The 16,758-nt window shown below is 49.9% G+C and overlaps 1 protein-coding gene and 1 non-coding gene across 4 annotated transcripts in view; both read right to left on the bottom strand.

Moving 5' to 3' along the window:
- CMTM7 (CKLF like MARVEL transmembrane domain containing 7) overlaps positions 1-16,758 on the bottom strand; it is a 46,747-nt gene that overhangs the window by 12,970 nt on the left and 17,019 nt on the right. The window lies entirely within an intron of this gene.
- On the bottom strand, positions 15,608-15,680 carry TRNAG-UCC. The gene has a single exon. It is a non-coding gene; the product is annotated as a tRNA-Gly (tRNA).

Genomic DNA, 16,758 nt, shown 5'->3' with positions numbered 1-16,758 from the left:
GAGAAAAGAGCTGGGATGTGGACAACTCCGCTGCCCCCATAATCAGCCCTCTCAGAACCTCTTTTTCCCCTTCCCCCTTCATTAAAAAAAAATTGAAGTAGAGTGGATTTACAATGTGGTGTTAGCTTCAGTAAGGTAATTCAGTTATATATGCACATATATAAACACACACAAACATATATATGTCAGTTATACATATATATATGTACTTTTTCAGGTTCTTTTCCATTATAGGTTATTATGAGATACTGAATATAGTTCCCTGCGCTGTACAGTAAGTCCTTATTGTTTATCTATTAGGACCTTTTCGTGTTCCCAGTTAAAAAAGTCTGAACTCAGAGAAACTGAAGTGAAGCAGGCTGGAGAATTTCTGGAAGACACAATTAGTTCTGTTGAGAGTACTATCAGTGTGATACCACCTGAAGGACTCACTTGTTTCTCTGGGTACCTCCTGTGTGTGTTAGTTGCTCATTCATGTCCAACTCTTTGCAACCCCATGGACTGTAGCCCTCTATCCAAGGAATTCTCTAGATCCTCTCATATAGGTCTTTTCTTTTTTTTTTTTTTTCCCCGGCTGTGCCACGCGGCTTGTGGGCTGAACCTAGGTCCTGGCAGTGAAGGCTCTGAGTCTTAACCATCAGGGAATTCCCAACCTGTTCTTTTATAACAAACTGTCACGCAAGTTGAAAATAAGGCATCTAATATAAAAGTCCAGGGGTTCAAAAGTCACGGTGCAAGAACCTTCAACTCAAAGCCACGTCTCTCGGATCTGCCATGGCACTGTTTGGAGAGACCCTGGCTTTGCCTCAGATGAGAAACCACCCCCTCTCCCCTAGACTGAGTTCTTCCGGACTCCGTGCTATCAGAATTCTTACTATTAGGAAGGAGATGAGTGTTCTGAAAGCAGCATGAGTTTCGATTTCACAGATGAAACCACCCGAGAGAAGTGACTGTCATCCCCTGAGAACTCTGGAGACTAACACAGGCAGATCTGAAGTCCACGGCCACGTGCCAGGCAGTGAGCCCAGGCTTTCAGGCTGGGTGGGTCTCCTTCAAAAAGCAAATGGAATTCTGAAGTCTAAGACGGACAATTTCTGGACAAGCCTCCAGCGGCGGTGCTCAGGAGATGAACTGCCCAGGGACATCCCCTCGGCAGGTCTGTCCCCTAACACCCTGCCCACGTCTGGCTGCAGATGGCATCACGCACCTTTGTGTGAGAGCCTGCCGGGGCTGGGTGCCGGCAGCTCACCCACCCCACCCTCTCGCAGGGTTTTTCTTCTGACCTTGGAATAATGTTTCAGTGAGAGACACAGACAGGAGGAGGGAAAGTAAGTGATGAAAGGCAGGACCAAAAGGCCGCAGACCCGCTCTAAGAGGCTTTTCTGGAAAAGGCCAGGAGATGAAAGCTGGCTTGTTCAAAAAGTCAGAGATGTGGGAGATGATGCAGTGATGGGCAAATGTATCTGTAGGTGTAAGCGGGCCCATCGGTGGCTCTGCCTGGGGTGGGGAGGATGGCAGGAGACTGCGATATTCAAGCTGTGGCTGAGCTCTGCCCTGGCTCGCGTAGACGCACCCCTGCCTGTCGGTGAAGCCCCCTCCTCTAGCCTCCAGGAAATGGCCCCGCGCCAGCTCATGGAAAGGCATGTGCCAATGCACTGTTCCGTGGTAAAATTCACTTATTTTCTTGTATTATAAAGATCACATATGGGGAATTCCCTGGCACTCCAGTGGTTAGGACTCCACGTTTCCACTGCAGGGGGCACAGGTTAGATCCCTGGTCAGAGAACTAAATCCCTCAAGCTGCAAGGCACTGGCCAAAAAAAAAATCCCCATACAAAGTTGTTCAGTTCAATTCAGTTCGGTTGCTCAGTTGTATCCGACTCTTTGCAACCCCATGAATCGCAGCACACCAGGCCTCCCTGTCCATCACCAACTGCCGGAGTCCACCCAAACCCATGTCCATTGAGTCAGCGATGCCACCCAACCATCTCATCCTCTATCGTCCCCTCTCCTCCTGCCCTCAATCTTTCCCAGCATCAGGGTCTTTTCAAATGAGTCAGCTCTTCGCATCAGGTGGCCAAAGGATTGTAAAAGGCGCTTTATGAGACCTCGTGGAGATCTTTAACGGCATTATACCCAGGCCCAGGGATAAGTGCTCTACAGTTTTTAACCACGTTCATCCTCATAGCAGTCCTAGGAGGCAAATCCTGTTGTCATCCTTTTATAAGGAAAATAAGGCACATGGCTGTGCACCCCTGCTCCTCACAACACCGCCCTGCCCATGGGACCTGATTGCGTCTCTCCAGGCCCCTCTCCTGGCTCCTGGCCTCTGCTTTCAGCCAAGGGCTTGAGCCCTCTGTCTGCTTCCCGCTGGGAGCAAGCACAGAACAGCCTGTGGGATCCTGGATAATAGAAGGGAAACCTGCCTTGATTCCAATGCTCTCACACCGGGAGGCAGGGCTCTGGGGCTCTGGCTCAGAAAGGGGGGGCCCTTTAGAAATGACAGTCATGTCAGGCGTCCCGCTTAAGTAACAGGGTCACTCTAATTACATGATCGATACTTATACAGAATAGAAAATCAACGCATGAAGTGTCTAAGAAAACAAAAAAATCACCCATAATCCCACTTCTCAGAGATAACTACCACCTCTGGAGTTTAGGGTATTTCTTTCTACATATGGATGTTTTGAACACATACATATTATTTTTCCCTTTCAAAGAATGGATTGCACGCTATGTACAGCTGTTTAAGATAATTTTTATTTATTTTTGGCTGCACTAGATAAACTTTATTTATTTATTGCTGCTGCGTGGGCTTTTCTCCAGTTGCGTTGAGTGGGGGCTTCTCATTGCAGTGGCTTCCCTTGTTGTAGAGCGCGGGCTCTAGGCATGCGGCTTCAGCAGCTGTGGCTTTAGAGTGCAGGCTCAGTAGTTGTCGCCCATGGGCTTAGTTGCTCTGCAGAAAGTGGGATCTTCCTGGTTCAAGGATCAAACCTGTGTCCCCCGCGTTGGCAAGCAGATTTTGGTTTTTTTTTTTGCCACTGAGCCACCAAGGAAACCTCTATACCCTGTTTTATACCATGCTTTTCATTTTTTAGAAGACTTCTTTTTTACCTGGGCCATCTTGAAAGTCATTATTGAATTTGTTACAATATCACTTCTGGTTTCTTTTTTATGTTTTGGGTTTTTTTGGCCAGGAGGCTTATGGGATCTTAACTCCCTAACCAGGGATGGAACCCATGCCCCCTGCACTGGAAAGTGGAGTCCTAACCCCTGGGCCACCGGGGAAGTCCCTACACCCTGCTTTTTAAAAAGATAAGTATTTTATCATGTGTAGTCCGTCCTCACTCACTTATTCTGCTTCAGAGCCCTGTGTGTATTTCATCTGTTTAGTTTTTATTGTCTGTCACCCCTGATTGTAAGCCCCACGGTGCTGAGGGTTTTGGTCTGTTTTGCTCACTGTTGTTGTTCCAAAGTCAGGACCTTGAATGGCACATGGATTCTCCATAGCTAATATTTTTGGCTGGAATGAATGAATACAGTTTACAGTCCACCCACTCCCGAGGCCTTCCATGTTGCAGGCACCCGGCAGGACCACGCTCTTGCCCCCTCATGCCGAGAAGGGGAGAGAGAAAGGAGAAAGCCTCCCCTGGGACAGGCCCCACCATTAACACGTGGGAGGAGACCCGCACGTTCAGGCTTCTCTTGTGCATCTGAAACAAGCGCAAGCTTTGACCCCAGACACAAGGGGTCATCAGGGAAGCTCTGCAAAACGCACACACGTGTTCAGGTGCGGATCGGGCCAGAGTGATGCTGTGACCAGCTGGCCACCCCAGCCCTGTGCGTTCTTCTCTGTACGCAGTTCAGCGGTGGGCGCAAGGGCAGGGCCCGGCACCGAGGAGGCCTTCGATGATGGGTGCAGGACTGAATTTGGGGCAAAGCTGGATTCTCACCAGCGCCCCAGGGTAAACACGGCCTGTAGGTGGACGGCAGCCTCTTCTCTGCAATCACGTCGCCTTGGCTCGAGTTACGGGAGACAGCACTGAACGCAGAGGTTTGCTTTCAGGGGTCCGCTTGCTTCCCAGGCGGGAAGGGGCCTTAGCAGGGGCCACCACAACAAGCACGCAGAGCACTGGATGATTAAGACACACCCTGGGACTTCCTTGGTGGTCCAGTGGTTAAAACTCTGCGTTTCCAATGCAGGGGGCCCAGTTTCTATCCCTAGTTGGAGAAATAAGATCCCGCGTGCCATGCGGGAATAAAAAGACACACACACATATACCCTGAAATATTTATGGATGAGATAAATACAGTAGAACAGGAGCTGCCTCTTCAGAATAATATGGGAGCAAGTGTGCATGAGGGATCTTTTGGGAATGACGGAAAAGATCTAAAACTGGATTATGGTGATGGCTGCACAACTCTGTCAGTTTACTAAAAATGACTGAATTGTACGCTTGAAATGAGGAGCTTTTATGGTATGTACATTATACATCAATAAAGTTATTAAAAATTAAAAGGGAAGTCTAAGGAGGTGAAGGTATAATTCAAGGAGGATGGAGGGAATTCCCTGGTGGTCCAGTGGTTAGGACTCCGAGCTTCTGCTGTTGGGGGCAAGGGTTCCATCCCTGGTCAGGAAACTAAGATCTCATCTGCCACGAGGTATAGGGAAAAAAAATCAAGGAGGATTGGGCATGAGCTGGTGGTGACTGCCGCCACAGGCAATGCAGGTAAAGATGGGATGAGAATAACTTCGAGTAACACACGGAGAGTCCTGGTGCTTCACCCCCAAACACGCATGCAGTGAACCATGAAGTAACAGTTAACACTGACCTAACACATGAGGACTAATACTAAGCTCAGGCTTGGGAGGCACTGCCCGATTTAACACCCAATTGTCATGTATCTAAAAAGAATTAGCACATCTGTTGATCCAGTAACGTCATCTTTACTAAATTACCCTATTGAAACAGGAAGCCCTTAACTGAGGAAACACAGTATTAATTTAGAATGGGGGAAAACAGAAAATACATGAAATGCTCTCTCTCTTTCTTTTAAAGATTCTAAAATCTAGAAAATGGGATGAAAAGACCCCACTGTGTGACCGCCTCCCCCCGCCCCGCCCCCGGGGTCTGACTCAAGATTAGGAGCTAGTGTTTCTCAGAGGTTCCCTGATGAATCATGAAAAGAAAGTAAAAGAGAGAGACTGCAGAGAATCTTCTCCAGGACTGGGGGGAGCAGGGGCAGGGTCAACGGCCCTTGCTGGGATGTGAGCTTTCTACAAAGTGCTAAAATGATGAAGCTTATTCTCAGGGATGGCTACTGTGCATCAGGTACCTCCCACGAGCCTGGCCCTGGGTTCTGCTCACATGATTCCCCTTATGCAGATGAGGAAACCGAGATGTGGGAAGTGCCCGTCCCAGGCCATAGAGCTATTTGCCCAGAGGAGGGATTCAGTCTTTTCCATCCAATTCCACAGTTTGGTTCTTAATCACAGAACCCTGCTTCTGCCCCCTTTTATGTTTGTTTTTTCTCCCCAGGTTGAGGTCCCAGGTGGTGGTCCCAGTGGTAAAGAACCTGCCTACCAACACAAGAGATGAAAGAGATGTGGGTTGGATTCCTGGGTCGGGAAGATCCCCTGGAGGAAGGCATGGCAACCTACTCCAGTATTCTTACCTGGAGAATCCCAGGAGCCCAGTGGGCTACAGTCCATGGGGTTGGAAAGAGTCAGACACGACTGGAGCAACTTAGCATGCACGCACGTACATGGGACAGGGCAGATGACTTCATTGGCAAAGTTTTAATAAAGCTCTCCCTGAGGACTCAATGGTCTGGGGTAGGAGACAGGATGGACTGCACAAGAGGCTTAAATTCCCTGCAGCCAGATATTCTGACGCCCTCAGCCTCAGCAGTGAGGGGTAGAAGGAACATCTCACCCCTCGTTACTGCATGCCAGCTGACTGTGCTTTCAGAGGATAGATGTAGCAACAATTCCAGGGTCCTATGTTCTTCTAGACCCTGGCTGCTCCTCATCTTGAAGCAGAACACATCCCCTGCCTTGAACCTGGGTCGCCTGAACGGCCTCCTGGCAGGTGGTGAAAGTGACCCCGCTGGCCTTCCACGGCTGGATCAGGGATGCTGATGCAACTTTCCTGAGCCCCCACCCCACCTGCAAATGCACCCCTGGAGCTCTCCCACCAGAGGTCACTCGGGGAGGCTGAGAGTGGGCGTCTGGCCAAAGCCCCAGCTGAGGGTGGGTCACCGGTCAGCACCGAGCTCAACGCACGAGAAAGCAAAGCCTTCGGCTCCTCCGGCCCAGCTCTCAAGTTCTCCCAGCTGCCCAGTCACCATGGAGCAAAGACAAAGCCCTGTTCACCGTGTCCCGCCCACGCTCCTGACCCACAGAATCTGTGAGCCTAGCGAGTGGCTGTTTAACACACACTAACTTTAGCGGCAACTTGCGGTGCAACCATAGTAGCTAGAGCAGGCACTTAAACCAAAAAAAAAAAAAAATGTCCCGCCTGGCCTGTTTTGAAAGTTGCATATGCATTGTTCTGGGTTTCGTGTTTTGATTCTTGTGCAAAGGGAAGTTGAGGTCCGTTCAGAGGGCAGCAGAGGGCCCAGGTGAGGGATCACATCTGGGTCCCCACCTGGGACCCTGGCGTAGACACAGCCCCTCTGCCGAGAGCTCTCGGGCGGCTCAGCTGGGAGGCAGCTGTTGCCTCCAAGAACCCGGTCGCTGATGATTACACAGCGCAGCCCCTGGCTGCAGTGGGGATGGCTGAGGACGGCTCCATAAATCCCCACCTCCATCCCATGTCACACCCCCAAAACGATGCTCAACCTGGATGGTCCTCAACGAGAGGCTCTGCTGGATCTGGATGCTCCGGGCTCAGCTGAGAAAAATGAAAAAATGCCAGTGACAGTCCGAGGCTACTCCGCCAGCTCTCAGTCTGGGCTCCCCTGCAGTGGCATCTAAGAAGGAGATGCAGGAGGACCCAGGACTCTGTTGGTGGTTAAGAGTCTGCACTTCCCATGTGAGGGACTCAAGTATGGTCCCTCATTGGAGAACTATAATCTGACAGGCTGCATAAGGCAGCAAAAATGAAAAAGAAGGAGCCCTGGATGGCTATCTCTGAATTCTCTTGGGTCCACCCCAAGCAGCTCAGCTTGGTGAGAACCACTTATTTATGCTTTCTGGTTAAGATTTCATTTGAAGAGAAGATCTTCCTACCAGATACATCTATATATTGATCTTCTTCAAATTCAGGGCAGCGACTGTCTCCACAGTGCTGAGCACAGGCAGGCCCCTAAGTCTGGGGAGCAGGTACCCCACCACGTGCTTTGTGACGACGCCACTTCCCGCCACATCAGGAGACTCAAAGCTGCTAGGTCCCAGCCTGGATGCTCCGGGCTCGGCTGAGAAAAACGAAAAATGCCACTGACAGTCACAGGCTACCTCCACCAGCTCTTGGTCTGGGCTTCTCTGCAGTGGCATCTAAGGAGGAAATGTCTGGTGGCAGACATTCAGACAGTCCTGAAACCCAGTTACTCCAGATGGACCCAGTCCAGATCGGATGAAAAGCCAGCCTCCGGACACAGAAGCAAGCTGGGGTCATGATCAGCGGGGCCAATTGCAGTGACCCCCATCATGTGACGCCGCCAAGATTTTAGGGCTGTTTGTCATGCAGCAACCGCTAACTGACGCATGTGTTTTCAGAACTTCCCTGGTTTCCCATTCGGGTGACCCCAGTTTTTACAGTGGAAAGAAGAATAAAGTTATTTATTCAGTGATTATTTATTGAGTCCTAACGATGTTCCCAGCCCTGCTTAGGAACACAAGGCTACACTGGTTTCCATTTTGCCAAGGACGATCCTAAGGAAACCTTGACGCAGGAGAGAGTGAGTTACGCCATTCAATGCTTTGGCCAGATCCTGGTGAAGTAAATATTTGGAGAAGCTGTGTGGTCCGGCCCCAGCAGCAGGCCTGGCATCCAGCCCTGGGCGCCTGCCAGAAGTAAGTGCCTGCTGGATTTGACACTGTGGGTGTGGGCTGCCTTGATTAAAAACCCAGGCAGCACGATGCCAACTCAGTACCGGCCTGGGGGAAAAAGAAATTAGTCTGGGATAAAAAATGACAAAGCAAGTACACAAGAGCCACTGAGGGATTGTAAGCATGTATCACTGATGGAAAACCACAGCGATTAGGGTATATTATTGTCATATGGTGCCCAGAGAGAGGAGAAGGAAACCTGAGTGTAAGCCAGAGGCTGGTCTTCAGTCGGAACAAGTGCGCCTGAAAGGAGCTGGAATCACAGCCAGCAAACCCCGTGGGTCACTCACTCACTTAACAAACACAAGTCCTGATGGGCCAGTTAACCTCGCTAGGCCTCAGCCTCCTCATCTTTAAGATGGGGTAAGAAGAAAACCTACCACAAAGAGTTGATGTGAAGATTAAGTGAGACAATTCGAGCAAAACACTTAGAATGGCTGGTAGTGCTCTAGTAAACATTTGACCAAGTATTAAAAGTCCCTGCGGATGTATTCTGAGAAGAGTAACACGGGATGATGTTTGAGAAGCTCTGAGCAGACGGCAATCGTTAACCGGTGGCTCATCTAAGCACGCGAGTTGTCAGCAGGCAATAAGTGCACCGTGAGGACAGTTTAGACCCGGGCCCTGCCTCAAAGGACAAGGGGCTTCAGACCCAGACACGGGGACATTAAAAGAAAAAGGGGACGAGGACTTCCCTGGTGGCCCAGTGGTTAAGACTCCGCGCAGGGGGGCCCGGGTTTGATCCCTGGTCGGGGAACTAGATCCCACATGCTGTAACTAAAGAGCCCACATGCCCAAATGAAGATTCAAGATCCCGCATGCTGCAGCTAAGCCCCAGCACAGCTCAAATAAATACTTAAAAAAAAAAAAAAAAAAGAAAACCGGGACGAACGCCATCAGGGAGGTACCATCTGTGAGGAAGGCTGCTGGAGGGCAGGAAGGCAGGCACGTCCTCTGTAAAGAGCAGGTGTGGTTCAGGGTGGGCTCAGGGGCTGCAGGATTCGAACACGTGGAGAAGCGAAGAAGGCTTCCAGCGGAGGCGGTCGGGCGGCGGGGGGAACCTGGTGGGAAGGTGAGGCTGGAGAAGCATGGGGCAGATATTTGGGGGCGGGTGAGCTGTCCACTGTTAGCAAACCCTCCCTGTGTGATGGAAACTAAACTGGCGCAGGAAAGGGGGCAACAGGTCCTGGAGAGAAAGAAGACGGTAGGGGCGAGTAGGGGTGGGCAGTGGGGAGCCAGTGAAGATCACTGAGCAGGAAGAGCCACAAGTGGAACTTCAGGCTTAGAAAACACAGGCGGTGGAGATGGCTCAGAGAGGGGGAGCCTGTGTCCGGCAGGGTTGGATAAGGAGCAGAATCCAGCCGGAGGAATACAGAGGCGGCGGGGAGGAGGGGACGCGGGTGACAGGTGGCACAGATGTCCGGGGGGGCCTTGGGGTGACGTGGGGAGCCCCTCCTGCATCACAGCTCTCGGGGGCAGACAGGAAACTCCCCCGCGAGCTCAAATGGGAGATGGCTGCCTCGGATTCCTCAGACTGCTGACCACAGGCTCCAAACCGGCTGGCAGAGCTGTCTGTCTAGACCTTTGCACAAACAGAGCCCTGGATGAAAGATAAAACGCGCCAGGCCCCCTGCCTCCAGAGGGCCGTCAGCGTCCCCTCTGCTGCTCTTTGGTCGGGTTTTGGAAAATGACTCCCCAGAGGGGACAAGACAACGGGCAGGAGTATATGCCTGGCCCCTGACCGCTTCCGTCTCCAGCCGCCACACCCTTGGTTCAAAGGCACAGTTAACAGTGACCCGCACCCCCGGCTTCGGCAACATCACTCCCCCAAGCCAGCCTCTCTCCCATGCCTCACTCTCCCCGACTTTCTCACTTTCAAATCACCCGTGTGCCAGGTGAAAACAAAGACTTTCCTCCAGAAAGTTCCCCACCCCCTCGGCCTCTGCTTACGAAACAACCCCGGTTAGGCTGGAGCGCAGCCCGTCCCCACGTTTCCCCTTCCCGGGCCCGCAGGCTCCCTGCAGGCCTCCTGGCTGCTGGAAGCTGCCTGCTGGTGAGACACAGAGGTTTTCCGTCCTGCCTCCGCCCTGGTCTCGATGCCTTTGGAGGAAGCCGGGAGGACAGAGACAGGAGCAAACAGTTCCTGCTAAACAAAGCCTCCTCTTGGGCACCTGCTAAGAGACCCGCTCAGAGAAACGCCGCAGGGACATACTGTCCCCACAGCTGCCCTGGGGCCGGGCACTCAGCAGAGCCTCAGCAAGGTGAGGCGAGTCAACTTAGATCTAGCCATGGAGTCGAGGGCTTCCTCCTGCATCCTGTGTCTGAACTGAGTTTCACAACTTTATCCTGTTCTAAGGTGTGTGCAGAAGTCAGACACGGGCAAAGCCCAAAGGGCTGCAGCCACAGGAAGAGCAAAAAGAAGAACCCGAGCTCGGCTACCAGCGCGCCCAAGTCTCGGCGGAGCATTACAAGCTGCTGGATCAACTCTTTCCAGGCTATCAAAAGCCGCCAAAGAATAAGGGCACAGGACTTCCCTCGCGTACGGTGGATGAGAATCTGCTTGCTAGTGCAGGGGACATGGGTTTGATCCCTGGCCCGGGAAGATTCCACATGCTGCAGGGCAACTGAGCCCACACACCCAATCACTAAAGCCCCAGCGCCTGAAGGCCTGAATGCCACCCTAATGAGCCCGCAAGCGGCAACCACTGAAGCCTGGGCACCTAGAACCTGCGCTCAGCCACAAGAGACGCCCATTAACAGAGGAAGAAAACCTGAATATTCTTATCAACTGGCGCAGAAAAAGCATTCGACAAAATTCAATATCCGTTCATTATAAAAACTTTCAGGATAGCAGGGAACTTCCTTGACCAGATAAAGGCCACCTACAAAATAATCTGGTGAAGGACAGAGAGGCCTGGTGTGTTGCAGTCCATGGGGTCACAAAGAGTAGGACGCGACTGAGCAACTGAACGACAAGACCAAAATAATCAGTGTACTTGGTGGTGAGAGAATGCAAGCTTCCCTCTAAGATAGCCAACAAAGACGTCCTTTTTCACCATTCATATTCCATGTTCTTCTGCGGGCTGCAATAAGGAAAAGAAATAAAAGGCATATAGACTGAAAAGGAAAAAATGAAACTTTATTTGGGACTCTGTGCTTCCACTGCAGGCGGCACAGCTTTGATCCCTGGCCAGGGAACTAAGATCCCACATGTCACATGGCCAAATAAATAAATAAATTGTAAAAAAAAAAAAAAAAAAAAAAACCAAACAGCTTTATTTGTTGACAACAAGATTACTTATAAGTCCCAATAGAATCTACAGAAAAAGATCCTAAAACAAATAAGCTTAGCAATGTCAGAGGTTGCAAGATCAGTACCAAAATCAACTGTAGATCTATATATTAGCAATGAACAACTGAAATTAAATGTTGAAATAAACAGGACAATTTATAGTGGCAGCAACAAGGGAAATATTTATTAGATATAAATCTAACTTTATAGTATGCTAAAAACTACAAAATACTGATGAAAGAAATCAAAGAACACCTAAATAAAAGGAGAGATTTTGATGGCTCAGGAGATGCAATATAGTTAACATGCCATCCCCCAAACTGATTTATAGATTCAATACAATCCCAATCAAAGCCTGGCAGGCTTTTTGGGTGGCTAAGTGCCAAAGAACTGATGCTTTTGAACTATGGTGTTAGAGAAGACTCTTGAGAGTCCCTTGGTCTGCATGGAGATCAAACCAGTCAATCCTAAAGGAAATCAGTCCTGAATATTCATTGACAGGACTGATGCTGAAGCTACACTACTTTGGCCACCTGATATGAAGAGCCAACTCATTGGGAAAGACCCTAATGTTGGGAAAGATTGAGGGCAGGAGGAGAAGGGGGCGACAGATGATAGACGGTTGGATGGCATCACCAACTCAAAGGACATGAGTTTGAGCAAATTCCAGAAGATAGTGAAGGACAGGCTGTCCATGGGGTCACAAAGAGTCGGACACGACTGAGCAACAGAACAACAAATAGAGCTTCCATACTGCACCACTACCCAAAAGCCCAGTTTGGGAGCTGATCAAGAATATTTTCCAACTCTACGCCTTTGCACAGGCTGTTGCCTCCTTCGGAACTCTCTTCCCGGGCTCAGAGCTCAGCCTCAGGTTCCCTTCCCAGGCAGGTATGAGTGCAGGCTGGGAGGACTCCGGTTAGCTGAGATCACGGCCTTCTCCGCCTCCTCCCGCAGAAGGCTCATCACCCTCACACTATCCACACGTCACTGATTCAGAGATGCTCCGTCTCTCACATTTTCAGTTCCCTCCAGCCAGAGATGGGCCTACACCTTCTGCTGGCCAGACTGGAGAGCAGTCGTGAAGCAGTTACCATTGCCTGCCATGTGCCGGCTCAAAACTTGGGAACGGCGTCACAGCACACGTAAGAAAACCCCCGAGGCCAGAGCAGAGCACTCTCTGAAACCCTGGGACCAGAGGTTGCGGGGTGGAGACGGCAACATGGTGAACCGGGCACGTGTGGCATCGTTCCCAGAACCAGGAGTCAAAAGCCAGCTGGCTTATGAGCCCAGCACCGATGGCTATCGGTTCTTCCATGGACTCTTCTAAGGAACGCTGCACTGCTCACACTCTTGATGACACAGAGGACCAGAGTATGTGAAAATACTTAAAAAAGGATTCTTAAAAAAAAAATTAAAAAAAAAAACGACTCCTTAAGGGACTTCCCTGGTGGTCTGGTCCAGTGGCTAAGATTCTGTGCTCCCGATGCAGGGAGCCTGAATTTGATCCCTGGTCGGTGAACGAGATCCCACATACTGCCTCAAAGAATGAAGAGCCTGAGTGTTGCAACTAAGTCCTGGAGCAGTAAAATCAATAAATAAAATATATTAAAAAAAAAAAAAAGATTCTTAAAAAAAAAAAGCTAACAGAGAAGGGCCATTTTAGGAATATCTTCACCGATTTATTTTCCTTCATCAATTTTCCTTTTTAGGTAATCACAAGAGTATATAAAAGGGCTTCCCTGGTGGCTCAGCTGGTAAAGAATCCGCCTGCAATGTGGGAGACCTGGGTTTGATCCCTGGGTTGGGAAGATCCCCTGGAGAAGGGAAAGGCTACCCAGTCCAGTATTCTGGCCTGGAGAATTCCATGGACTGTATAGGGCACGGGGTCGCAAAGAGTCGGACACGACTGAGTGACTTTCAAGAGTATACAAAATCTCCATTTAGTTCAGTCTAAAAGAATTCTTTCAGTGAGCATAAATTTTCTAGATGATATGAGATTTGTGTCCTCACACAGTTAACACCAGCTTCCTTTTCCAGCAGCGCCTAAAACAATGGGGCCTTGGGGGTGAGAATGTATAACACGTCTACATCTTCTGCCCAAGGGGAAAGGTACGATCGGCCTTGTTCACTGCTGTACCCCCGAACAGCTGGGACAGAGGAGACACCAAATAAACATCTGATGCAGTGACCCGAAGCTGAGCCTCTGCCAGGGGAAGCGCCACGATCAGGACCACACAGAGGCTCACCACTCAAGCCAGAAATCGAAGTCTGAGAGTGAGCGGCCCGCGTCAGGCACACTATGCCCTCAGTCTTTAATCCACTGTGGCGATGCTACTGTTCAGAGTTTGCTGGTGACGCTTTAAATCAGGAGCCAGTCCTGACAGCTGGACAGACCGGCAGATGCTTCTCTAACCCCATGGCTCATCTTTGTTTGCCCTGGCATCGGAACCCCCCGTTTTGAGTGTGTGAGTCAGTGCAAAGCTGTCAGCCCAACTCAATAAAAAAGAAAGGTTCTCCCACACTGGCCACCAGCACAGAACTGCGTCTCCACCGGAAACTCCACGCCGGGCATTCAGCCTCTCCCTGCTGGCTCCCCCTTCTGCCTCCTGGCCTGCAGGCCTGAGGCCAGTGACTCGGGCCCTCCCATAGCCAGGTCACCCCTCTCCCCTCGTTATCACCATTCATGATCATGATTAATAACTAGCTTTGGGTCTTCAGAAGAAGATCCACGTCTCTCAAGCACTTTACCCAGGCTGACTTTTCTGAAACGAGTGCTATTCACAGAGGCTTTGGTAAAGAAAATCTTCTTTCATTCATGCAAGGAAAAAAAAAAGATTCTGAATGGACACAGAGAACAGACTTGTGGATGCCAAGGGGGAAGGGGTGGGGGAGAGATGGAGTGGGAGGTTGGGGTTAGCAGATGTAAGCTTCTCTATATAGGAAGGATAAACAACAAGGTCCTACTGCATAGCACAGGAAATTATATGCAATATCCTATAAGAACTATAGTGGAAAAAATTTTTTTGTGTGACTGCACCCCATAGCACATGGGATCTTAGTTCCCCAACCAGGGATAGAACCCAGGCCCCCTGCATTGGAAGTGCAGGGTCTTAATCATTGGACCTCTGGGGAAGTCCCAAGGAAAAGAGGATTTTTTAAAAAAGAATGTATTTGTGTGAATCACTCTGCTGTACCGCAGTAATGAATACAACATTGTAAATCAACTATTGTAGCTGTTGCATAGTCGCTCAGTCATGTCCAACTCTTTCGCGACCCCAGAGACTGTAGCCCCTCAGGCTCCTCTATCCATGGGATTTCCCAGGCCAAGAATACTGGAGAGGGTTGCCATTTCCTTTTCCAGGGAATCTTCCCAATCCAGGGATCGAACCCACGTCTCCTCCATTGACAAGTGGAGTCTTTACCACTGAGTTACCTGGGAAGCCCCAAATCAACTATACTTTCATTAAAAAAAAAATTTTTTTTTTAAGCTTAGACAAACAACAACAGCAACCAAGATTTTGAGTGTTTTCTAAATTCCAGGCATCCCCTGGTGACCCAGACAGGGTGGTCACTGCCCCCTTGCGGTTCAGTCACGTCCTGGTGGAAAAGCCCACCACCACCAAGTGAGGAAGAAGAAAGAAAGGGGATTTCAGGTGAAGTGCTGGGAAGAAAGCAGAACTGGGCGACAGGACAGAGTGCCGGGGGCAGCAGTTGGGTGGAATCGGCGCGGGGCTGGCTGGGGGGACCACCTTAGGTGGGGGTGTTGGGAAATTCTTCCCAGGCTGGGAGGGGTGGGGTTAGGGAGGGAAAGCAGGCTATTTATAGACTCCTGGATTGTTTCAATTCTTTATCTTTAAATATGCAAAATAGGGCTTGGAGTCCCCTGCATTCAAAAAGTAGAGGATCCTGCTCCTGGCAGAGCCTCAAAGAGGAAGTAACCAAGAGCCCTTCTTGCTCACTCCGTTGGTGACAAAGAGCTGCCTCTGCACAGCCATTGACCAGAAACCAGCCTGCAGCCCGGCAGAAGAAGCCTGGGTTTCGGGGAACTGCTAAATACCTGTGCCGGACTCCATATCTGACGGTGTAATTACTATGGACTCGGGTGCTTGGCCAAAAATATGAAAAATAATAGTACCTAGAGGATAGGGCCGTTGTTGAGGATTAAGTGAGGTAATTCAGGCAAGTTCACAGAACAGGACGTGGTGGGTGATAATCCTTCAAGCAACTTTAGCCACTCTTCTAAGAATGTCACCTTTAAGTCCCCCAACCAGGGATCGAACCTGTGCCCTCTGCATTGGAAGCACAGAGTCTTAACCACTGGACCACCAGGGAAGTCCCCCAAGGATGTTATCTTTGAGCTAAGCTGTTGTGTTTTATTAATTATTATTAATAGGACATGCAATCAAGTCCAACTTGAACTATTAGCTCTGGATAGCAAGTCTGCGAAAGGGACTTTTGTGACAACAGAAGTAGTAAAATAGAGATAAGGTCACCACGATCCAAACACATGTTCTTCCCTTTCTTTCTCTCCTGCCTCCGTGGTGGCTACGGAACACCAAGAGTCAGAGGCTCCCTCCACACTGACTTTAACATCCAATGATGGGCTGCTCTGTCCTGGACTCCTCACATGTGTCAAAGTCAGGAAAAATCAGACAGACCATTCCACACTGAAGAGACTGCAGAGACACAATCATTGAAGGCAACGCTAGACCAGAGAAAGGACGTTAGTGGGTCAACTGGTGAAACCCGAACTGATGTCACAGATCTCCTGAGAGCGAACCGTAGAGCAGTTTGTAAGAGAAGGGCCTTCTTGGGAAATGTGCGCTCAAGCCCTGGGGACAAATAGCACTGTGTCTCCCGACCAGTCGTTCCCGTCTTTCGCTCTCTCCGCAGGCCTCCCTGCTCCCTGAGACACAGCAATGCTGAAATTAGGCCACTAATAACCCTGCCATGGCCTCCAATTGTTCAAGTGAAAGGAGGAGTCGCACGTCTCTCACTTTAAATCAAAAGCTAGAAATGATTAAGCTTAGTGAGGAATGTGTGTCGAAAGCCCAGGCAGACTGAAAGTTCAGCCTCTTGCGCCAAAGTTAGCCAAGTTGTGAATGCAAAGGGAACATCCTTGAAGGAAATGAAAAGTGCAGCTCCAGCAAAAAAACATAATGATAAGAAAGCAAAACAGCCTTATTGCTGATGTGGAGAAAGTTTCAGTGGCCTGGGTAGCAGACCAAACCAGCCACAGCGTTCCCTTAAGCCAATACCTAATCCAGAGTCAGGCCCCTAACTCTCCTCAATTCCAGGAAGGCTGAGAGAGGTGAGGAAGCTGCAGAAGAAAATCTGAAGTTGGCAGAGGTTGGTTCATGAAATTGAAGGAAAGAAGCCGTCTCCTTAACATCAAAGTGCAAGGTGAAGC

This window comes from Cervus elaphus, chromosome 24, assembly GCF_910594005.1.
Source record: "Cervus elaphus chromosome 24, mCerEla1.1, whole genome shotgun sequence".
NCBI classification, from domain to species: domain Eukaryota; kingdom Metazoa; phylum Chordata; class Mammalia; order Artiodactyla; family Cervidae; genus Cervus; species Cervus elaphus.
Note: the sequence above shows the minus strand (reverse complement) of the source record. Positions and strands in the feature narration are given on the sequence as shown.